The sequence below is a fragment of the Armigeres subalbatus genome, chromosome 3, assembly GCF_024139115.2.
Source record: "Armigeres subalbatus isolate Guangzhou_Male chromosome 3, GZ_Asu_2, whole genome shotgun sequence".
NCBI classification, from domain to species: Eukaryota; Metazoa; Arthropoda; class Insecta; order Diptera; family Culicidae; genus Armigeres; species Armigeres subalbatus.
Genome location: NC_085141.1, coordinates 103,023,611 through 103,048,758, shown reverse-complemented (window position 1 = coordinate 103,048,758; position 25,148 = coordinate 103,023,611). Strand labels below are relative to the sequence as shown.

Sequence of the window (25,148 nt, the reverse complement as noted above, 5' to 3'; positions counted from 1 at the left end):
TATTTTAAAGGAAACATATTCAAAACATCAGAGATCACCTTTCCACCGACTTCCCCTTAGGGCTTCCATTTTTCCCGGGAATTAACTTCCCGGGAAACGGGAAAAGAAATAATAATTTCCCGGGATTTCCCGGGATCCCGGGAAATAAAAAAACTTTCGAAACTAATTCAAAATCGTAGTTTAAATTTTGTCGTAAAATATGATTTTGAAAATATACATTCGACATTTTGTCCTCAAATGATGAAAGAGTTGTTGAAAGCCTGAGAAAGTTTTTGTTCAGTTCAAAAAGCGTTAACTCCTTCTACAAAATGTTCGCCATGTCATAAGTATCAGCATCTGCTCTGGCTCAAGAGTAAGATCTGCAGTGTCCTGATGAGCTCCACTATGTGCTACTTTTCCATATTTTTTTCAAAAACTTTTTCAGGTTGTATCCGCATTTTTTCCAGTTTTTGGACAACGACGGCTTCGAGCGGTTCGCTTCTATTATCGCCAAAATATTCCTAACATGAACTATTCTTATACTCGACGACGATTTTTTAGTGCATAGAATCTTCTGGTCAACTTTGAAGGATAAACCATTTTTATTCATGAACGTCCACTTGAACACATTTTATATTTCAAGCAGATGAATGAAATATTTGAAATGAATTCTTTTATTCAAAATAAAAAAGAGCTTTCAGGCGAGTGCTTGATTGTCGTACTTTAATGATACTGACTATAAGATTTTTTTTAGTCAAAGTTTGCTTGAAATGCCGAACAGCACCTACAAAAGTTTTGCGAGTATTTGTTGTAAGACAGTTGTAATGATCGCATACTAAAGACCTAAACTCGGTTTTCCATCAAGATCTGTTAGCCCACCAATATTATAAAATATTCAAATATACAAAATATTCAGAAATATCGCAAAATACAAACGAGTCTTCGGAATATGAGTCTTTTCGGGAATTGAATCAAAAAGGATTGAAGGTCTTAAAAATCTTTGACAATAATAGGACAAACCTGCCAAAGCGGTCACTGCTATTTCCTAAATATGTATCACCACAGACACTAAATTTTAAATTCGACTTCAGAACGCTTACCGACGTTTGAACCTGCTGAATAAACGAACGATAGATACAAACTGGTTCTTTGTCTCGCCTCTCTTCAACACGTGTTGGAATGCACCTTATGATTCTGTAACATTTTCAGTTATAACTTGAATTCTTAGACTTCAAAAGTGAAATAAATAGTGAGATGATGTTAATAAAAATGTAATTGATACCCCAAAATACGTTATAATCAAATTTAAAAAAATAAGACAATTATTACAACAAAAAACCCAGATTAATCCACCTAGCGGTGATGATGCCTTTCTCGCTCGTTCAAAATGGTTGATAAACATATATGAAAAGTCTAAAATAACAATTGGTGAATAAGACTTATTTTTCACATTTTCACATTCTCGTAAATAAAGATAGATAAATAAAAATAGATTGATTTGAAAATTCATATTTGTTTATACACATTGTAATAATTGCTGCCGGATGCAATTTGTTGCAAGCAAATCGGATGAGGTTAAGTGCCCTGAAAGTGTGATGAGGTTGAGCAATTGCACAAATCGAGTTTCAGACATAGTATAAAAATTTGTATTTTGGCCATAACTTTTGAGCCCATTCCCCAGTTCGACCTGATTTTTAATGTGAAACAATGGGACAGGATTCCCCGTTTAAATAATCGGTTCAGGATAAGATTTCGACAAATGAGTTAGATTTTTTTTGCACACACACGCACACACATGCACATACAAACACTTCTTCTGAAAATTCAGTTTTGAAGCCAGAATCCAGCTGAAATTGTTGTTTTGAATAATATGATTCTTCATATAGATAAAAATTCAGTTGACCATCCCCGTCAAAAATTGTATTTCGTTTCATTGTTTCAGTCGATTCTTTGGCTTATTTAAGGTCAACTTTCCCAAAGAAAATATGGGTTCTTTGAAGCCTCTAACTATTAAATCGAAAACAAAAACCAGCCGCTGCAAACTTATAGGCCTGGAGACACTTGCGCTTCGTCGGACTAATCTGCAAAGGCTGTTTGTTTTTGATATTTAAAAAATGTCGTGCAGTGTCCATATTTATTGCAAAACGTTACGTTTTACGCTCCTTCTCGGCATCTGCGTGAACGCGATCTTATCATGATTCAGCGTCACAGGACGTCATATGGTTTTAACAACCCTCTGGAAAACTGTTTTCGGTCGTTTAATAGTGCAAGTGCTGTTTTTGATTTTAATGTGTCTAAACTAGTTTTTAAGAATAGAATAAGAAATATTAGATAAGAAGCAGTCTGAGGAGTTTTTTATAATTCAAGACGAAGAAATAAATAAATGAAAGCGAAATAAAAAAACGAAAACGTGTACACGTGTTAACCGACCTAAAAAAAATCACTCGATGTTCGTTCAAAATCGGGCCAATCTTAAAAAACAGCACTTTTTCGATTTTTGTTTTAAATTAAAAAACTACTTAAGCGAATAAAAATTTTTGACGGGAAAGGTCAATTTTTGCTAATGAGTAGTTCCGTTTTTGTCATTATCATTCAAACACTTTTCAACAAGATTTATGAATTTGATCTGATTTAAAAAAAATCTGATCAGAATTCTACTGGGGTTGCTTTTCTTTATATGGAAAGCATTTCGCAGTAATTATGAATGTATGGTTAAAATTGATTATTTTGATTTCTAAACTGATCCAAAACTGTTTATCAGATCACTCTACAGGTAAACTATCCAAGTACAAAATCTGATAGATTACGCGTGACAGAGCTAGTGTTACCAAAATCAGCATTTTTGAGCTCATATTGTGCAATAATTTACATCGTAATGATTACATACCTGATATACTATCAGAAAATCGAAAATCGTTGCTTGCCTTCGGGTAATTTGTTATGGATTGTGGCAAGGATGTTTTCGATCATTAGTATTGTGCCTTGCAACAAAATGACAACTTTCGTGATCATTTTCCAAGGCTCTCAAAGATGTGAAAAATTTCTCCGCAGTACAAATAGCACGTGCTATCCAAGCATTCACCACCGGAAAGTACCACGTGGCGGCCAAATTAAAAAAAATATCGAATTGGCTTTTTTTCTGGAGGTATGTTGTTCTTAGGCGACTATCTGGCGCGTATTTTTCGTTGCGACCAAAAATGAGCGGAGGAGTAGATTTTTTTTATGAACGGTACAGTAATATAGGTTCGATAATTTAGTAGTTTGTCAATAACTCATTCCAGAGGTTAAATTTAAAACGTGATATGTGGAGGACTTCTAGAGCGAAGGTTTTTACAACTCTGCCTAATTGTTGTTTCTATTGCACTAATAACAGAGTTATAGCGCTAGTTGCAGTAACTTATTATACAGACTGATCGAAATTTTGTTATCATTTAGTATTAGTAACTAGTGCTTTAACTCTATTATTAGTTGAATCAAAACAACAAACTATTAGGCAGAGCTGTAGAAAAATATTCGCACTAGAACTCCGCTGTAACACGTTTTGACATTTAACCTCTGGAATGAGTCATTGTAGTTTGTCAATGATCGAACTAAGACTATTAAATGATCTAATACATACTTGGATTATAGAAAAGTTTGGATACTTTTTCTACTGGCTTCCTAAAATAGAAAATTTTCTCCGAATCCTTCCAAAACTCAGTTTCTCCTACATAATCCGAGTGCTTTACAAACGAAATTAATATCCTATGGAAAGAACCACGCGAATAAGGTTGATATAGCCATTTAAATGCTAGTGTTCGGAATATGAGTCATTTTCGGGACTTGAGTCAAAACGGTTTATATTTTTCAACGTCCGATTAAATGCCACCGAACCAAAGCACAGCACCCGGTGCGTTACCGCACGTATGCACAAGCAGCCGATGTCTTGATGCAGTGAAATAGTTATTTATTGCAAATCGCGTAGCCTCTTGTTCTTCGAACACTACCCTCTCAAGAAACAAAGATAGTTCAGGGGTAACGTGATAGGCTCTCAATCAGAGGATTTATGTTCGGTCCTCTTGTTAGCCATCTTATTTTTTTCAAAACTCATATTTTCTAGGAGTGTGGTATAATATTACGCATTGCAAGAAAAGTTTTGAATACTAGAAAATTCAAACAAAATTTTTGTATTTAACATTTTCCATGCTAATAATCAATGGAACCTAATGCTGTGTATTGTTTATATTTATATTCATGACATTTCTATAATTGAATCCATCTGATTATTTGGGATATTTGAAAGAATTCAGGTCTGAACTTCAGATGATGGAGGAGATAGGAAATGAAACATAAATGCATAAATTGAGAATCGATATGTACTCAACAGTTTTCTTTAATGATTGTTAGCAGAAACAAAATAGCTTTTGATTTACCTTGGTAGTAATCAAACTTGCCCACCGAGTTTCAATAGAGAGTAAACATAAGTGGAAAATTATATTCGATTGCTGCAATGCACAAAGAAAAGATGCCTTACTGAATAGAAAAGACATAATTTTCAATAAAATTAGAAGCTTGCGAGTTTATGGGGCAGCAGACGCTATATCCAAGGAATTAAGACCGGGGATTTCCCTCTGCGCGTTATTTCCGCGCAGACATCTAAATTATTCTTTTTTTTCCGTGATACTCATGAACCAGTTTCCCCAAATCTCATTTGCTCGGATCAACATTCAACCCAGCTGAGCTAAAAATAGAACATTGCCGCACGCAATGCGATGTGTGTTGGTGATCACGCTAAAAATGAACTACTCAAAATTGAGTCGAATCCGACTCATTTTCATTAAAAACGGGACAACTCAAAATTTGAGTAAAAGATACTACTTCAATAAAATGATGATTGCACTTAAACTAGGAGTCTGTTTGTCGTAAAATGCACTTAGATGGATAGATAAACTTGATTCGCATCTGTCGTATTAAAAATTGATGGAAGGCCAAGCTTAACTTTCGCGAAATCAGCATTTTATTGAAGTAGTATCTTTTACTCAAATTTTGAGTTGTCCCGTTTTTAATGAAAATGAGTCGGATTCGACTCAATTTTGAGTAGTTCATTTTTAGCGTGATGCTTCATACGGCAATATTCATCCGACGGCAAGAGACTGAAGCGAATGCGCATGCGTCCCGCGTCTTCCCGCACACCAGCTGCGCTCCCATATGCTGATTGAACGCCTCAAAGAATGATGCATATGCGTAAAAATAGAACAGAAGCACGGCTTGCCGCTGATGCTACGATGGTTAAGCCGACCGATCCACAGTGGCGGAAATCCAGACAAAACCTAAAACAAAAAAATTAATCGTTCTTTCGTGAAGCTGATATTATTTTAATTTTGCACATTTAGTCAAGGATAATTCCTCAATTTGTTAATTGTAGTTGGTAAATTTAATTTTTGGTGACTTGGCTCAAGTTGATGCTGTAAAGTATCTCCTAAACATATATGTATGGGAAAATTAAATTTGACTAATTTTTTTATCGGGAAAGATTCGGAAAGAACTGATAAATATCATGCATTGAAATATATATTTTGTCTACTTAACAGTGGTTAGTTTGGCGAATTGCGCTTTGCTGCACCAAAGCGGAAAATTTACTGTTTCAAGGTTAGAATTAAGACGCTACTGTGGCTGCAGATCCTAAGTCATGGGCTTCCGTAAGTCTTTGGATAGCATAGCATATGTCGGAACTATTTAAATTTCAAAATGAATTCAGCGTTACAAGATTACTGTTGCTAAATTTTAAGCGCAATCGTAGGTTTAGTCGAGCATTTGTATGGGGGACCACCACTGCGCGACGGCACATTGCCATTCCTTCTTTTAGGCGCATTCGTACGGGAGAGCGTTGAACGTGTTGAACAAAGCACGATGCTTTTTGAAATTGCTACATGAGGATTATTTACAGGCTGTTATATAGGGTATTTGTGCTTTTCTTAGCGCTTGATAGCAAAAAGGCATGAGAAAAGTTATGTCTAACGTTTAGCAGAGAAGATGATTTTTAATTAATGAACGGATATTCTATCCTAAAAAGTTTTGCATTGATTTCCTCGCATCATAGTGAATCTACTTTTATCTCCAATAAATGAACAGCGTATCCAAGCGGTTTTAATAGTTTATATATTAGAGCATCATTACTAGGTGCGAGTGTTTTGATCACCCTCGCTGCTCTGTCATTTTAGTTTAGTCACTCTTTTTCGCACCGGTCGCTATTTCCGGTTATCATTTTGGTGGCTGCATTCCGTACCGGTGACGTTTAATAGTTCATCAAATAGCAGAGCTGTTTATCGCGCTACCAAATTTGATCACCTGTCAGCTGCGCTACTGTTTTAGCAACACGTTTAGTAGCGACCGGTAAAGTGTCAAGTAATGATACTGCGCTGCCAAACGGCTTATACTCACCACGGCATCTTGTTCTAAGTTAATGTATTGAAACTGTATATTTTAATAACCAACGAGAAAAATTAATATTTTCTTTTCTCAATCCATTAATACTTCCAGTATAGGAAACGATACCCTAGCAGGATGAATTCTGTTGCTTATAGAGGCAATGAATATATGCCCAATTCGATGATTTATATTTGTACGTATCTTCTCACATGTCATGTGTATCGATGGTACAGTGGTGTAGTAACCGCTTCCCGTTTCAGAGGTCACGAGTTCGAATCCAGAGTAAAGCGTTTTGCTTTTTTTTTGCACGTTAAAACAGTTTTTTGGCCATAACTCCGAAACGCAAAGTTCGATCGATCTAATTTTAAATAGGAACCAATGGGACTGTATTCCGCGTCGAATGCAACTTGTTGCGAGCAAATCGGATGATGCTAAATACCCAAAAACGTGTCTCACATTTTTGTACACATACACACACACACACATACATACACACATACAGACATCACCTCAATTCGTCGAGCTGAGTCGATTGGTATATAACACTATGGGTCTCCGAGCCTTCTATAAAAAGTTCGGTTTTGGAGCAGTTCTATAGCCTTTCCGTATACTTAGTATACGAGAAAGGCAAAAATAGTGTGTTCATTTCCCGGGAAATTCGGGAAACTGATACATAAATCCCGGGAATCGGGAATCCCGGGAAATATGATTTCCCGGGAAATTGTTTCCCGGAATGGAAGCCCTACTTCCCCTTAACTATAAAGCGCTTGAGTCGTGAGTACGAGACACTAGCTGTTGTGATCAAAATACTTATCTGTAAGGATTACAACGTGGTGGAATTAAATGGAATAATACTAAACTCGTCTCATGAGAGGGAAGGACGTTAAAATAGCCTAAGAAATATACAAATAAAATATTTGTGTTTGTTTGCGTTTATTACTGCCCGCCATGTGAGAGTCCACATAAAGGTCATTAGTCAAATATAGGTTACAAACCAAATAGTATTGAAAATAATCCGACGAGTGAAATTGCAGTTAATCCGTACAAACGAATTAATATTCGATCACATATCAGTAATGCAAATTCACATAGCCATTATAAGGTAAATGTTAAAACCAAAATTTATGTTTACCACATATAAATATAATGATTGCATTTTTGTTCGTGTATTATTATCCTCGGCAGTATAAAATACTATCGAATTGATTACTGCATGAAACACGACAACAGTCTTCAAAACATATAGCCTTTACGTATACTTAGTATACGAGAAAAGCAAAAACATCAATTGAATCTTATTCAGCATTCGATACGTACCAGAGCACAAGAAATAAACTAAATTTGCCATTCAAATGCATAAATCTTTTTGTTGTCGTTTCACCTATGACCATGTAATGGGCTCAGAGATCATGTATGCTCCCTTTTGTCAAAAGTGAAACCTAATCCCCACGTTGTCACCAAGCCGTTCTGAGCATTGCTATTGATCGCAGTGAGATAAGGCCACTTTCTGACCCGAATTTTGAAAAACAGTCAAAGGTATAATTTCACGGCTAACCGCTCTTTACGCTTATCATGCACACAAAGAGACCTAAATCCCTTCAAACATTCAGTGACATTCCTTGAGCGTATGAATTATTGGGCGCAAAGCTCAAAACAACAATGCGCCAAAACAAGCAAATCGATAAATCAAAATTGATTCAAGTGGCACGACGACTTGGGGAGCCCTTCGAATGGCGGACGTGCTGCGGTTGGTTGGTGGTGCTCAAATGATCGATGAGTGATCCGCCGAGGGTTCGATCACCATGCGGTCCACTCACGGTCGGACTGACTAGGGGTGTTTGCTTTTGACGCACGGCTGACGGGTCCATTAGTTTTGATGGAACCTCCCTTCTACCAACGGGCGCATACGATGACGGCTATGACAACGACAGTAACGGATTAGCCTAATCGCATGCAAAGGCGAACTGACCACGGCGCAAGAATGACCAACGACACGTACTTACTCCTAACACCGCACCGTGATTTATCGCATACGCGTTCAGGGGGATATGGTGTAAAGGTTCGACGTTATTCTGAAATCATTATTTCAAATGTTAAAACCAAGTGATTGAGACCACTTTCCCCCGCACTTCGAACAACTCTTGGGAGGTTGAGTACACGCGGCCGGTCGGTGAAAGAGAACTCAACTGTACAAATAAGGCAAAGGGTAGGCTTAAGCTCTGCACCGCGATCGGTAGGCCATAGAGCAAAATAATCATAGTAATTACTATTTCCATACAAGCCGCAATGGGATGGTAAATGTGAATCTTCTCGAGGAACATCATCTCGTTCGTTTTGATGTTTTGCCGTGGAACAATTTTAAGCCCGCATGCGGTGTACATGTACCAACAGCAACGAGGTGGCCGTTGGTCACTTGCTTGTATTTTATGATCACAAGCACGTCTTCAGTCTAGTGGTTAAATGCCACCGAACTGGTTGGGATTTTGCCAAGAATTTGAAGATTATGGACCATTAAGTAGTGACTTCTCATGTTTGTTTCTTATTCACATTCATAATGAATATTAACGACGTTATTTCACACATGATATGGCTAAAGTTCACTGGGATAGGAGTATCGGTTATCTATGGAATGTATAGAGTATAGTAAAGGTATAACCACTAGGGTAGTTTCTTAAAAAATTGGAGATTCCAACTTCCATATATTTATAAGAATATTTTTACTACAAAAATGTCAGACTCTTTGATGACACGAGGAAGGATAAGTGAAAGCCACGATACCAGAAAATCCAGAGCAGCCAGAGTTCTAGCCGGCTAACTACTCGACTCCAAAGAAGGAGTTAGAGCGCTTTCATCGACGGGTAAGCAAACAACAAAGCAGAGAATGCCATAGCTAAACACTAAATATATTTTGCTGGTAAAATCTGAAAATTTAAGGGATATTGGGGTCAAATGAACATCAAAGAACATTCAACAGTGTTTCATTCCCTTCAACCATTTTCACTGCACTTGATTCTTCACTGCAGATGATTCTTCACTGAATTCATTCCTGTATTCAGATTTATTGTAACACCTGCAGCTTTTGAGAAAAACGGGTTTTTATAAACTATGTATTCTCATAAAAATTGGGTTTCCTGTTCTGTAAAGCTGGCTTTCGGCTTCTAAATTTGATAATGAGGTTTGAATTATGTAGAAAAAATCGTACATGATCCAAATGCGTCGTTGAATTTTATTTGACACGTTCATTTGTTGTGAAAAACGAAATTCATTTCACAAAAGTATGTATTTTCTTTTAAATTTAGTTTCTTTTCTCTGCAAAGCTAAATTTCGGTTTCTCACTTCGAAAATAAAAATTGCATTCTATAGCATAGGCATTGTAGAATAAATATGGGTTATTGAATTTTATTTATAATGTACATGTGTACAACGTACAACGTACAACGGAATTTATTTCACAACAGTATTTCAAAGAAATTTGATTTTTTGCAACACAAAGCTCAATGACGGTTTTTCACTATGAGAACAACATTTGAATTTTATAGAATAGACCTTGCAGAATGCATATAGTTTGTTGGATTTTATTCGACACGTACACTGCCGTTATACTCATAACTGTCCCATGTATATAAGGAATCCCAGCAAACATGGGACAAATATGCGTATGACGGCAGTACATTTGTTGTAAAAAGCTGAATTCAATTCACAAAAGTAGGTATTTTCATTGAAATTTGGTTGATTTACTCTACAAAGAACAAACTTTGAATATCATAGGATGGACATTGAAGAAGGCACAAGAAATGTGCAAAATAAAATTCAATAACACATGTGCATTTTGCAAGCCCCATTCTATGAAATGCAAACTTTAATCCCAAAGTGAGAAGCCGAAATTCAGATTTGACGAACAGAGAGGGTCCCACAACACATATACGTGCCAAATAAAATCCAACAACCAATATGCATTCTGAAAGGTCCATTCTACAAAATTCAAACTTTATTCTGCAAGTGAGGAGCCAAAATTCAGCTTTGCAGAGGGGAGAATCCAAATTTCTATGAAAATACTTACTTTTGTGAATTAAATTCCGTTTTTCACAACGCATGTACGTGCTAAGTAAAATCCAACACACAATATGCATTAAACAAAGCACAATCTTTGAAATTCAAACTTAATTCTCAAAGTGAGAAGCCGAAATTCAGCTTTACAGAGGAGTGGAACCAAATGTCTATGAAAATACGTACTTTTGTTAATAAAATTTCGTTTTTCACAACAAATGAACGTGCCAAATAAAATCCAACAACAGAAGCAAAGCAAAAACAGTGGGATGATTTTCTCGACTCGGTCAACCCCATCTGTGACCGAACTCTGGGAAAAGTAAACGACTATTCAGCTGATTTTCAGCCGGCTATCAACAGTAGATCTTCGTCTCTCTCCAACTTTCGAGTCCGGATCTTCAAAACTCCAATTTTAATTCTCCGTTTCCGCTCTTGAGCTTTCTTTTGCGCTCTCAAGGAGTAAAGGAAAATCATCAGCTTCCGATGGGGTTGGTTTGAAGCGATGCCGATGCTTAGCAACATCAAGAACTACATTATTGTTATTAAGTACTTAGCTAGCCATGAACTCGTTATGAATAAATAATCATTAATTGTTAATCACCCAGACCAAGATGAATACACAGCTAGGTGTTGCAATGTGCTTAGTTTGTGGAAGAGAAGAAGGCGGGGGTGAAAAATTCATTTTCAGTGCAAAACGACAACAAACCGGTTGGCTCTCCCATACTAAAATCCAAGATGGCTGAATCGTGAATTTGGCAGATTGGAACACCTATAGTGGTGTATTCATCTTGACCCAGACGGACTAGTTGTAGTTATTACTTGCTCCTCCTACGCCTAATATGTTATGGGCCTGCATAGCAACCAGTAGTAACAAAGTGAAAAAACACTGTCCGTGAGTGAATCGTTTTTGATTTTCTCCATTACTGCTCGAAATTGAATATGTCACTGGAAAAATTGGGTGTACCCCGATTGAATGGAAATAACTACGCAAGCTGGAAATTCAAGGTTGAATTATTGCTGGTTCGAGAAGATCTGTGGGAATTTGTAACTGGAATTTGCCCAGCAGAAGATCAAGCGAATGCAGCAGCAGTAGCGACGTGGAAGAAGGGTGATCAGAAGGCCAGAGCTACAATTGGCCTTCTGGTTGACGACAGCCAGCGGAAACTTATTCAGGACACAGTCACTTCAAAGGAAGCGTGGGACAACCTCAGAAGGAATTACGAGCGCACAACTCTCACATCTAAGGTTTCAATCCTCAAGAAGCTGTGCAATATGCGTTATACTGATGGCGAGGACATCGAGAAGCACATTACAGAGATGCAAGATCTCTTCGATCGCCTTTCGGTGGCGGGCCAGGTATTGGACGCTAATTTGCAAGTTGCCATGGTCCTCAGAAGCATGCCGGATTCTTTCAACCCTCTAACAACGGCTTTGGAAAGCAGATCGGATGCTGATCTAACCTTCGATCTGGTCAAGTCAAAGTTAATCGACGAGATAGCAAAGCGAAACTGTTCTGGAGGATCGCAATCGGTATTAAAAGCGGGTACGAAAAAACAAATCATTTGCCGTAATTGCCATAAAGTTGGGAACAAACAAAAGGACTGCCGTTCATTGGTGCAAGGCCGGGAAAAGGAACCCAAGAAGAACGATTCGAAACCACAAGGCAAAAGCAGCAAGGCGAAGGTAGTTCGTAACAGCCCTGAAGAATATGCTTTCTTGGCAAAGAAGGGTGACAAGGAAGGTTCATGGGTTGTTGATTCTGGAGCAACTTCTCACAGTTAGTAAGGAATATTTCGAATCGTTAGACGAAACCGTTAAAGATGACATCGTACTGGCAAACGGCATGAAGACGAAATCAGCTGGAAAGGGAATTTGTCACATTCAGTGCATTGGACCAGAAGGATTTGTCAATGAAATGACCCTCAGCAATACGCTATTTGTCCCAGATCTTGAATCAAATCTGTTTTCGGTAAGATCTGCAACGAAGAAAGGAGCAACTGTTATTTTCGACGAACAAGGTTGCCGCATATTCAAGGGTGAGAAGGTAGTAGCAGTTGGAGTCGTTTCTGGTGGGTTGTACAATCTTCAGCACATTCACGTCGCAAATTTGGCACAAAGCAAACCTAATCATTCGGAGAATTGCCAACATGCGTGGCATAGGAAGTTTGGCCATAGAGACCCGGGAGCAGTTGGTGAGCTGGAGAAGAATAATATGGTTACTGGTCTCAAAATTGTAAATTGTGGAGTCAAGGCAGTTTGCGAACGTTGCTTGGAAAGCAAATTTTCACGGTTACCATTTCCCAAGAAATCCAAGAAGAGGACAAAGCAAGCACTCGACCTGGTTCACACAGATCTTCAACGGAAATCAGAAGCTACAAATTATATCAAGCAGTACGTGCAAGAGATGAAAACAATGTTTGGGAGACCGCCGAAAGTTATTCGATCCGATCAGGGCAGAGAATTCCAAAACCAAGATCTAGAAATGTTTTGTTGTCAAGAAGGCATTCGACAGCAGTTGTGCACCAGCTATACACCGCAGCAAAACGGAGTATCGGAAAGAAAAAACCTTTCTTTAGTAGAGATGGGAAGATGTCTGTTACTTGATGCCAAAATGCCAAAGAAGTATTGGGCTGAAGCAATAAATACAGCATGCTACCTTCAAAATCTTCTTCCATCAAGCGCTATTTCAAAAACACCTTTCGAGCTATGGACATTAGAGAAGCCTGACGTCGATCATCTGCAGTTGTTTGGGTCACAAGCTTATGTATGGATCCCATGGATGGATGGATGGAGAGAAGCGCTCCAAACTGGACTCAAAATCGGTTAAAATGACATTTGTTGGTTATTCGCAACAGCATAAGGGATACCGTTTCCTGGATCTATCAACAAACAAGATCGTCGTGTCACGTGATGCCAGGTTCATTCCAGCAGAAGAAGTTTGCGAAACTGAGAATCAGCTGGAAAGTATTGTATTCTACCCATTCAAACCAGTTACTGCACAATCTACTGGAGTTTCTGATGTTCCGACCAACCAGTTTGAGGAGGAGTTTCCCCGGGCAGATGACGAACCTTCTGACGATGAGGATACGCTTGATGAAACAATGCTCCATGGTGAAGATGATTATGACACTGCAGTAGAAGTTGACGATGTGAGAAGATCGAATCGTTCAAATATTGGTATACCACCGGTGCGTTATAGAGAATCTACCCAACTGGCCTCTACACACCAAGATGAACCCCGTACGTATGATGAGGCAATGCGCAGTCAAGATTGCTACCAGTGGAAGAAAGCAATGGACGAGGAGTTTGCGTCTCTTCAAGAAAATTCGACATGGGAAATAGTATCAAAACCTGACAACCGAAAACCAATAGGATGCAAATGGATCTTTAAGAAGAAGCTCAACGAATCTGGCCAGGTAATCCGCTACAAAGCACGACTTGTAGCTCAAGGCTATAGTCAAAAGTTTGGCGTCGATTATGACGAGGTTTTTGCGCCTGTAGCAAAACACACCACGCTTCGGACCCTGTTGACAGTTGCAGCTCGTCGAACCTTGCAAGTCAAGCACATTGACGTAAAGTCAGCATATCTACACGGAGAACTCACGGAGACCATATACATGAAGCAACCGAAAGGGTATCACACTGGATCTCAAGAGGACGTGTGTCTTCTGAAGCGTAGTATTTATGGCCTACAGCAAGCGGGACGTATATGGAATCGGAAGATAACTGAAAAGTTTAAGCAGCTCGGGTATGAACAATCCGAAGCAGATCCGGGTCTATACATACGGAACGTCGAAGGAGTAATGTCATTCATTTTGTTGTATGTTGACGATATGCTCGTAGTATGTCCGAACAACGATGAGTACGAAAGAGTCGAACGCTATCTGTCGCATCATTTCAGTATCACATGTCTAGGAGAGGTTTCCAATTACCTGGGGGCATCCAAGTAGAAAAGACTAGTTCTGGAAGTTTTATTTTGAATCAATCAGCATACATCCGTAATATTACCAATAGATTCAACATGAGCGATGCAAAACCGTCAAAAATACCGATGGACCCAGGATATCCGAATATGCAACAAATGGAGGAGGAAAGAATGCCAAAAAGCGAGCATTATCTTAGCTTAGTTGGAGCTTTGTTGTACATTGCGGTTTGCACCAGACCTGATATTGCAATAGCGGCATCGATTCTAGGACGCAGGGTTAGTCAACCCACTGAATCAGACTGGAACGAAGCAAGGAGGACACTTTGATACCTCTCTTCAACGGCAGATTTGAAGCTTCATCTTGGCGGATCAGGAGGTCTTGAAGGTTTCGTTGATGCTGGCTGGGCCGGTGACAAAGTAGACCAAAAATCTATCTCTGGGTTCATATTCAAACTTAGAAGTGGTACCATAAGCTGGGCTGCTAGGAAACATCAATGCGTCAGTTTATCCTCAACAGAAGGTGAGTACGTGGCGCTTTCGGAAGCTAGCCAGGAACTGCTTTGGTTGTTGAAACTTATACATGATATTGGAGAAGATGTCGAGAAACCAGTAGTTATACATGAAGACAATCAAAGTTGTATTGCCATGCTGTCATCTACTACAGGAAGCCGACGAACAAAACATATCGATACCAGATACAACTTCGTGAAGGAGCTGGTGTCGACCGGAATAATACAAGTTCACTATTGTCCAACAGAATCTATGGTGGCGGATATCTTGACGAAACCATTAGCAAAAGTTAAGCAAGAATTATTTCGCAGCTTAATTGGTTTGAAGTTCTATGACGTTGAGGAGGAGTGAAGCGATGCCGATGCTTAGCAACATCAAGAACTACATTATTGTTATTAAGTACTTAGCTAGCCATGAACTCGTTATGAATAAATAATCATTAATTGTTAATCACCCAGACGGACTGGTTGTAGTTATTACTTGCTCCTCCTACGCCTAATATGGTTACCCCATGATCAGAAACCTTCCTCCCTCCGTCCAATTCCGGTTTGTGGAGTTGACCAACCAAGCATGGTCCCCAAGAACAACATTTCCTCAAAGTACCGGCCAATTTCACTAACCTCTTGTGTCTTCAAGGTTGTGGAGAGGTTAGTGAATCGTCCACTGAGGGACAAATTAGGAGCCGATGGTAGGTTCGGCTAACGCCAACATGCGTTCCGCTCGGGATACGGCACGGGCACTTATTTTGCATCCCTGGGAGATGTACTACAGAACGCCTACAACGACGACAATCACCCTTCTTCCTTTTTCCTTTTTCATTTTTCCTTCTTCTTTCTTCCTTCTTCCTCCTTTCTGCTTCTTTTTTCCTTCTTCCTTCTTCCTTCTTCATTCTTCCTCCTTTTTCCTTTTTTCTACTTCCGTTCTACCTCTTCTTCCTTTCACACTACTCACTTCTCACTCCCCAGTTCTCATTCGTCCTAATGACCGTTCGGCCTAATGACCACTCGGCCTAATGAGCTTCGGCCTGATGACCCAGCATCATCCCCAACAAAAAGACTGTGGATGTTCTCGGGGTCTCCATTGACCGGAGCCTCTTAAAGTTAAAGAAAACTGTCGAACCAGAGTCAACCTAGTTCGGACCTTGTCTAGGGGCCATTCACAAATTACGTAACGCTCTAGGAGGAGGGAGGGGGTCAGACCGAACGTTACGATCCATTTTATTTCATTTATTTAGTCTACATCTAAACAGATAACACTGAATCAATAATTTGACGCCACAATATACGGTTCGAGGCCGCATCTCCCTATCCTCGAATGCGCCCCACGCTCGTCAAGTCGTTTTGCACCTGATCTGCCCACCTCGCTCGCTGCGCTCCACGCCGTCTTGTACCTGCCGGATCGAAAGCAAACACCATCTTCGCAGGGTTGCTGTCCAGCATTCTTGCAACATGCCCTGCCCATCGTACCCTTCCGGCTTTAGCTACCTTATGGATACTGGGTTCGCCGTAGAGCTGGGCGAGCTCGTGGTTCATTCTTCGCCGCCACACGCCGTCTTCTTGCACACCGCCTAAGCACCCGTCTCTTGAATACTCCGAGTGCTTGCAAGTCCTCCTCGAGCATTGTCCATGTTTCATGTCCGTAGAGGACAACCGGTCTTATTAGCGTCTTGTACATGACACATTTGATGCGGTGGTGAATCTTTTTTGACGCAGTTTCTTCTGGAGCCCGTAGTAGGTCTGACTTCCACAGATGATGTGCCTTTGTATTTCACGACTAACATTGTTATCAGCCGTTAGCAAGGATCCAAGGTAGACGAATTTCTCGACCACCTCGAAGGTATCCCCGTCTATCGTAACTCTGATTCCCAGGCGGGCCCTGTTGTGCTCGGTTCCGCCCACAAGCATGTACTGTCTTTGACGCATTCACCACCAGTCCAACTTTTGTTGCTTCACGTTTCAGGCGGGTGCACAGTTCTGCCACCTTTGCATCCTTTGTCCATGTCATCCGCGAAACCAATAGATTGACTGGATCTGTTGAAAATCGTACCCCGGCTGTTATACCCGGCTCTCCGCATGACACCTTCTAGCGCAATGTTGAACAACAGGCACGAAAGTCCATCGCCTTGTCTTAGTCTCCGGCGCGATTCGAACGAACTAGAGTGTTCGCCCGAAATCTTCACACAGTTTTGCACACCATCTACCGTTGCTTTGATCAGTCTGGTAAGCCTCCCAGGTAAGCTGTTCTCGTCCATAATTTTCCATAGCTCTACGCGGTCTATACTGTCCTATGCCGCCTTGAAATCAACGAACAGATGGTGCGTTGAGACCTGGTATTCACGGCATTTTTGAAGGATTTGCTGTACAGTAGACCTGTTCACCATTTTCAAAAGTATTCCAGATTCAAAGTGCCACCCCTCTATTTCAATGAGTATCTTAAATGGAGTCTCCTGACCAATTTTCAGCCAAATCCAAGGAAATTTAGAGGTGCATCAAACGAGATTTGTGATTTTTCAGACTTTCCCATAGAAATGTCGTCTGAATGCATCAATTTTACTCCACATAATAGAAGCATTAGTCCTTAAAAGCTTCTTTAGACTATTATCTACCACTTTGTCATTGATACTAGGATGTTTAGAGTGCTTATTCTATGACTTTTCAGTAGGTTTAGCTGAAAAATTTGCCCAAAAACTAAAAAAATATTTTAGGTGCTTCTGGGGGTAGTATAAATTTTCAATATATGTCCAATTTAATTTACCCGTTTATTTCCTTCGAGTGTTGCGGAAGTTTGGTCCATACATCATTTTATTCTGAAAAATAATCTTCGGTATGTGAAAATGCAATTTTCATGAATACTCAACATTTGAATAGGGTAGTCAAGCAAGACCATTCCCCCATGCTAGATCAAAGTTGACTACGATTTATGAGTAATTTCATCCAGTATGCTCAACCCAATAGTATAGATCTAGAGTGGGCTATGTGGTAGTGTCAGGGCCTACAGATTTAAAGGTCTACTGTTCGAAGCGCAGAGTAGAAACAAATTTTTTCTTGACTAATCTTTTGGAAAATGGCATGTTTTCAATTTCAATATCCTTTCGCGGTCGTTAACTACATTTGAATGTGATTACGTCTATACCGTCCTAGTTATTGCATCACTCATGCTATATACTAATTTCAAACAACCTTCAGTTATTGAGAATATAATAAGTTTATGTCCTTCATTGCAGACACCAACTGTGAAGTTATAGTTTGTTATTGGTGGCATCGATCCGGTTTTATGTGTGCCATGAGTGTGGTACAATAACTAGCTAGAGGATAACAAATAAATCAGGGTGATTTTTTAAACTTTGTTAAGATTTTTTATCACGCTCAATTTAAAGTAAGTTTCCGACAGCGACAGATCATCGGCAACATGGAATTTCAACCTGCCTTGGTAAAAAAATATATTCATCTACTCTGCGCCTCGAACCGTAGACCTCCTGATCTGTAGGCCCTGACACTACCACATAGCCCACTCTAGACCCATACCAGTGGGTTGAGCATACTAGATGTCATTGCTCATAAATCATAGTCAACTTTGATGGGGGAATGGTCTTGCTTGACTATCCTATTCAACTGTTGTGTATTTCATGAAAGCTACATTTTTACATGCCGAAGATTATTTTTCAGAATAAAGTGCTGTATGGACGAAACTTCCGCAACACTCGAAGGAAATAAACGGGAATATTGAATTGAACATATCTTGAAAATTTATACTACCCCCAGAAGTAACCAAATTTTTTTTTTAGTTTTTGAGCGAATTTTTCAGCTAAACCTACTAAAAAGTCATAGAATAAGCACTCTAAACATCCTAGTATCAATGACAAAGTGGTAGATAATTGTCTAAAGAAGCTATTAAGGACTAATGCTTCTATTATGTGGAGTAAAATTGATGCATTTAGACGACATTTCTATGGGAAAGTCTGAAAAATCACAAAGCTCGTTTGATGCACATCTAAATTTCCTTGGATTTGGCTGAAAATTGGTCAGCAGACTCCATTTAAGATACTCATTGAAATAGAGGGGTGGCACTTTGAATCTGGAATACTTTTGAAAATGGTGAACAGGTCTACTGTACAGTAAAGATCTGGTCCGTTGTCAAGCGGCCGTCAACGAAGCCGGCTTGATAATTTCCCACGAACTCATTCACTAATGGGGACAGACGTCGGAAGATGATCTGGGATATCACTTTGTAGGCGGCATTAAGGATGGTGATCGCTCGAAAGTTCTCACACTCCAGTTTGTCGCCTTTCTTGTAGATGGGGCATATAACCCCTTCCTTCCACTCCTCCGGTAGCTGTTCGGTTTCCCAGATTCTGACTATCAGTTTGTGCAGGCAAGTGGCCAGCTTTTCCGGGGCCATCTTGATGAGCTCAGCTCCGATACCATCCTTACCAGCTGCTTTATTGGTCTTTAGCTGTTGAATGGCATCCTTAACTTCCCTCAAGGTGGGGCTGGTTGGCTTCCATCGTCCGCTGAACTGACGTAGTCATCTCCTCCGCTGCCTTGACTTTCACTGCCTGTACTCTCAGCGCCATTCAGATGTTCCTCGTAGTGTTGCTTCCACCTTTCGATCACTACACGTTCGTCCGTCAAGATGCTCCCATCCTTATCCCGGCACATTTCGGCTCGCGGCACGAAGCCTTTGCGGGATGCGTTGAGCTTCTTATAGAACTTGCGTGTATCTTGAGAACGGCACAGCTGTTCCATCTCCTCGCACTCCGCTTCTTCCAGGCGGCGTTTCTTCTCCTGAAAAAGGCGGGTCTGCTGTCTCCGCTTCCGTCTATAACGTTCCACATTCTGCCGGGTACCTTGCTGCAGCGCGACCGCCCGCGCTGCGTCCTTCTCTTCCTGAATCTGTCTGCACTCTTTGTCGAACCAATCATTTCGTCTACTTCGTTCCATATACCCGACGTTGTTCTCCGCTGCGTCGTTAATAGCTGCTTTGACTGTATTCTAGCAGTCCTCAAGAGGGGCCCCTTCGAGCTCACCCTCTTCCGGCAACGCTGCCTCGAGATGCTGCGCGTATGCAGTGGCGATATCAGGTTGCTTCAGTCGCTCTAGGTCGTACCGCGGCGCTCGTCGGTACCGAAAATTGTTGATGACGGATAGTTTTGGGCGCAGTTTAACCAGTCACCAGATAGTGGTCAAGGTCGATGTTAGCGCCACGATATGTCCTGACGTCGACAATGTCGGAGAAGTGACGTTCATCAATCAGAACATGGTCGATTTGTGATTCTGTCTACAGTGGTGATCTCCAGGTGTATCGATACGAAGGCTGTGTTGGAAGTAGGTGCTGCGAATGGCCATATTCTTGGAGGCAGCGAAATCAATTAGTCGTAGGCCGTTTTCGTTCGTCAGCCGGTGAGCGCTGAACTTTCCAATAGTCGGTCTAAACTCCTCCTCTTAGCCAACCTGAGCGTTCAAATCTCCTGTGATGATTTTGACGTCGTGGCTTGGGCAGCTGTCGTACTCACGTTCCAGCTGCGCGTAGAATGCATCCTTATTATCATCAGTGCTTCCGGAGTGTAGGCTATGGACGTTGATTATGCTGAAGTTGAAGAACCGGCCTTTAATCCTCAACCTGCATATTATTTCATTGATCGGCCACCACCCGGCCACCCCATATCGCATTCATCACTATGAAAGCTGTTCCCAACTCATGTGTGTTGCTGCAGCTCTGGTAGATGGAATGATTACCTCTAAACGTTCGCACCATTGATCCCTTCCAACAAACCTCCTACAGCGCTACGATGCACTATGGGACATTCTCATACAAGTGGGCGGCCAAAAATATTTTTTTAATGAAAACTGTTTCTACGCAACATATATTATGTGAAGAAATATTTAAGAACCTTTAAGGGCCATCGTTAACCCTTCAAAAATGTAACCCTCGAAATTTTTTTTTTTTTCAATTTTTTGGAGCATTTTTTTTTTGTTTGTTTCCAATACAACATGCATGAAATAGCAAATAACTATATTTCTAGTAATAATATTGTTCATTTTCTAATCATAACGAGGTATAGGTAACTTTCATAGCAGCGTTCTCATAAATGCGCAAATATGCGCAAGCAAATCACTCACTAAAAGGTGGTACTAGAGTTATATTTCAATCCCCCATTCACAGATGAGGGGACATTTGGGGACATTAGGTTTGCGGGACCATTTTATAGCGAGAATTATGATAATTAAAGTTTTTCTTCTACAACTTTTTGATAACAATCTTCGCGTGCAAAACAAACCAAGTTATCGAAAAGCTAAGGTTTTAAGCTTTGGAATGATATATAAAACCTTATATTTGGAGAAAAATTGACTTCATAACATACAAATCAATGTAAGGAATGATTTTTCATTTTCATCAGCTTTTTTCACTTCGCTAGCCCATATCTTTTGACTAAATAAACATAGTGCTTCAATATTTTCCGATTCTCTTATCTAGGGTATATACTTTCATATGAATATAAATTAGAAAAATTGGAGATAGTAAACTTTCCGATTAATGGCCACCCCTTTCCCCATAGTGCGAAGCTGAATCCACGGTCCTTGAGCACATTGGCGAGTATGCGTGAGCTCCCGATGAAGTTGAGAGATTTGCAGTTCCACGAACCGAGTTTCCAATCGCTAGTCCCTTTTCATCGCAGTGGTCTTCGCCGATGGTTCCGGTCCGTACTCTCTTGTTAATTATTCGTTGCGTATGTTGTTTTAAAGGCTGGCTTGCAGGGCCTGACACCAAACCCCCTAAATTCCATTTCTCCCATTCTCCCATTCCTCCTTATTTCCGATGGACCATGGTACACAGTTTCACTTAGAGTCCCTCGCTGGCACTCGAACGATGATCAGCCGCCCCTAACATGGAGAACAGACGCTGTTGTGAGCCGATCTTTATATGGAGAACAAACGCCCAGTAAGATTTGCACCTCCGGAAAGGAGCAAACCCCCCTTCCCTGTCAGCATACGGCCGAAGTTCCCACCGGGATTGGCTACTCGACCTTCCCTAAGGTTGTACGTATCCCGGCCAGCACCACGGGGAGGTAGGGATAGGAGTTGCTGGGTAAGAAGCTAAAGACCACGAGATGGGTCTATTTTATTCCTTCAGGTACGCGAAGTACCAATGGTACGCTTTACCCAGCATTTGCCGTGCCAGGGGGCCCAGAGGGTACCTCAGACAAAAATGCATAATGGCGGACATTTTAAAATTTGGATCAAAACCTATAGATAAAGTTTTGATATATGTATGTATAATCTGTTTTATTTCAGAATTTTGTCTTGTACATAATATGCATGGCGATCAGTAACTCAGAGACTATTGAATCCTGCCCTCCACAACCAGCACAGTGGATGAAGGGCTGTGGGACAAAAGATCAAAAGGACAGAACGACGAATGAACAAATTTAAAAAATCTTCTATATAATCTACCAGATCGAAACAAAATGTTGAATGCTTTAGATTAGAATGAACACGTTTGGAAGCTTCCATTTGAAAGACATGAAAGTTTTTTTCTGAAAATCTCAGTTGTTTCGTTGCACGTGGATTGGAAGCATCTTTCCACGCTTCTCGAAAGCCTGCTTCTAAGCACTTTAAAGTATTACTATAACTGAAACTCGATTCATGCATATGCTCAACATGTGATAGCTTTAGTTCGGAAAAAGAGTTAAAGGGTAACCACTTTCTTCGGTGGGGTTTGTTCCACGAAACCAGTACGCCAGACAGATGCTTTCCTTACTAAGCTACTTTGGAGTACTCCTTTCAAGAGGATTGGAAGCCTCTTTTCAAAAAGTTTGGAAACCTCCTGTCAAGAGATTCAGAGTCCTCCTTTCAAGAGTCCCAGAAGCTACCTTCCAAGAGGCTCCAAAGCCCCGTCGTAAGAAGCCCGCAAGCCTGCTTACTAGAGGTCCGGAAGCCTCCTTTCAAGAGGCCCGAAAGTCCCCTCTTAAGAAGCCCGGAAGCCAAGAAGATGCTGATTCACCGATGCGTGATGAGTTGTTCCCTAAGAGCAGCCAGCTACAAAAACGCCATGAGTTTTCTGGCAACGAAATACCACCACTTTTCTAAAAATATGAATATTATCGATATGATTGATATTCTCTACAAGTTTGAGATGGCACCAGCCAACTGTTGCATAAGGTAAAAATATACATGAAAATTTCTAAGCCATTGAAGCAGTATTTGCTCAGCCAGGCCACAATCGATCGACGAGCTCTTAAATTTTTTTTTTTGTTAAAAATCGGTAAACCAACCAATTCCGTAGGTGCATCGCAAGCACAGACATCAAAATCGTGCAACTTACGAGTTGAGCTCTAATCCATCAGTTGTATCAAGACTACACGGAAAGCAGACAAGAGGACCGCACAGCAGCTGTCGTAATGATGACGCCGATAGCAGCGGTCCCAGCGAAAAGAGAATTATCGATTGGCTGTGGCTGACGGCAACACTTAGCCGAATGTAGGTAAATCATTGAGTTGCTGTCGCCGATAGGGGCAGCATTCAACTTGATTGTCTGTTGCGATCCCGGTACATCAGGTGTTGAAAACTTATTCTAAATGACGGCGTCTTAACGAAATATCATCGAGTTACAATAGCAGCAATCAAGTGAACTTGTTACGCTAGTCTCGGACTAACGACAATTAACATTGTTTAATTTATACTGCGATGAGCTTAACAGTTGAAATAGCCTGGGGATGCAAACTGCACAATATTCATTACCTAATTTTTTATGAGCAACGCTTTGCAAAATTATTAGAGGGGCGACAACGGATTTTTTTCATATGGAGTTTGGCAAGTATGACAGTACCCTCTTATTTGGCGCATAAATTTATACTCCAATGTCAAAATGCTCATATACTATTATAAATTGTGGTGGTATTTGTAAAAAATTGTATTGTTTACCGTTTTTACAAGAGAGAGTGGTGTCGAAAGTACATATTAAATTAAAGATTACAGCGAACAAAAATACACCAAATCCGTAAATATGTAGTGCTTTCACTTTATTCCTTACGCGAAATATGCAGATAAATAATTATGTTGGTAGAAGAAACTCTGTGCTGAGCAGAAACAGTTGTTTCTTGCATTATCCAAACTTTGTGCATTTCAGAACATTCTAACTCACTGCAGTGTTTATTTTTCATAGAGTACGGCGTAGTGTTAGTGCCGTCGGCATTCGCTCGATTGGAGGCAACAAATATTTGACAGCTTAGCACCCGCCTGAAAATTATGCTTTACGTGCATTGGGATGTTAGCCACGTCCAGAAGCATTTCTTGCCACGGGATTGCGAAAACCGTACTCGACCATGTCTCAATTAGTTTAATTTCATAAATCCTGACTCCCACATGTCTAATATGAATACAATATATTACATTATTTGTGACATTGAAACAATTGTAATTCGATGACACTAAGCTGCGAAAGTCAAAACTGAATAGATTCATGTTAATCACAACGATCTAGACAAAACCTTCGCTCGACTTGATCCAAATATAGCATTTTTTTCAACATCCGAGCAATGTTTTCATAGTACGTCGTCACGCCCTCTAAAAACCAACTATTCAGCAAAAAAGGTGTTTTTGGATTTGTGATAATTAGAATTTATGACGTTTAATTATCCTTTGAGCCACGTGTAGACAATTGATTCATTGTTAAGTGTGGCATATTCTTGAAGTGACGAGTGTTTATAGGGAAGTAAGTAGGGGAACGGTTCGCCACTTCATCTCATAGCTCCTATTTCCATCCCATCAAAAACAAAGCAAAGGAAAGGAATTGTGTTTGTTTATTATTTTTGTGATTTTTTTCAGCAGTGAGCACGCATGTTGACAAAAAGAAGCGACAAATTTGGTGCCGTATTTCTTTGTTTAGCGATGAGATGGATATATGTACAGTGAGATGGAGATCGGAACAGTTCCCCTATGCAAGTTTATTAGAGTGCAGTGGCGAAGCCACGGGGGTGGTTTTGGACATAACCCCCCCCCCCAGAGACAAAATTTGTAGGACAAATTTTTTTTTCCAAAAAAAAATGTTCAGAACCATCCCCCCCCCCCCTTTTTCTGGCTACGCCACTGTTAGGGTGGAAATGGTTTGCCCCACAACAGTTTAATATTTCACCCGATTTTGCTACAGGTGCTGTAACTGTTTCAACCCCGCCCGTATTCTTTAGCACGTGCCGTACATCCACACCAACATCCTCGGGAAAGTTCTAGAACGATAAAACTTAATTAGAGGGCAGTCTGCCTTAATCATCAACACCTTAGAC

General features: G+C 40.3%; 1 protein-coding gene across 1 annotated transcript in view; it reads right to left on the bottom strand.

Annotated features, from left to right (window-relative positions):
* LOC134226453 (uncharacterized) overlaps nucleotides 1-25,148 on the bottom strand; it is a 187,990-nt gene that overhangs the window by 50,727 nt on the left and 112,115 nt on the right.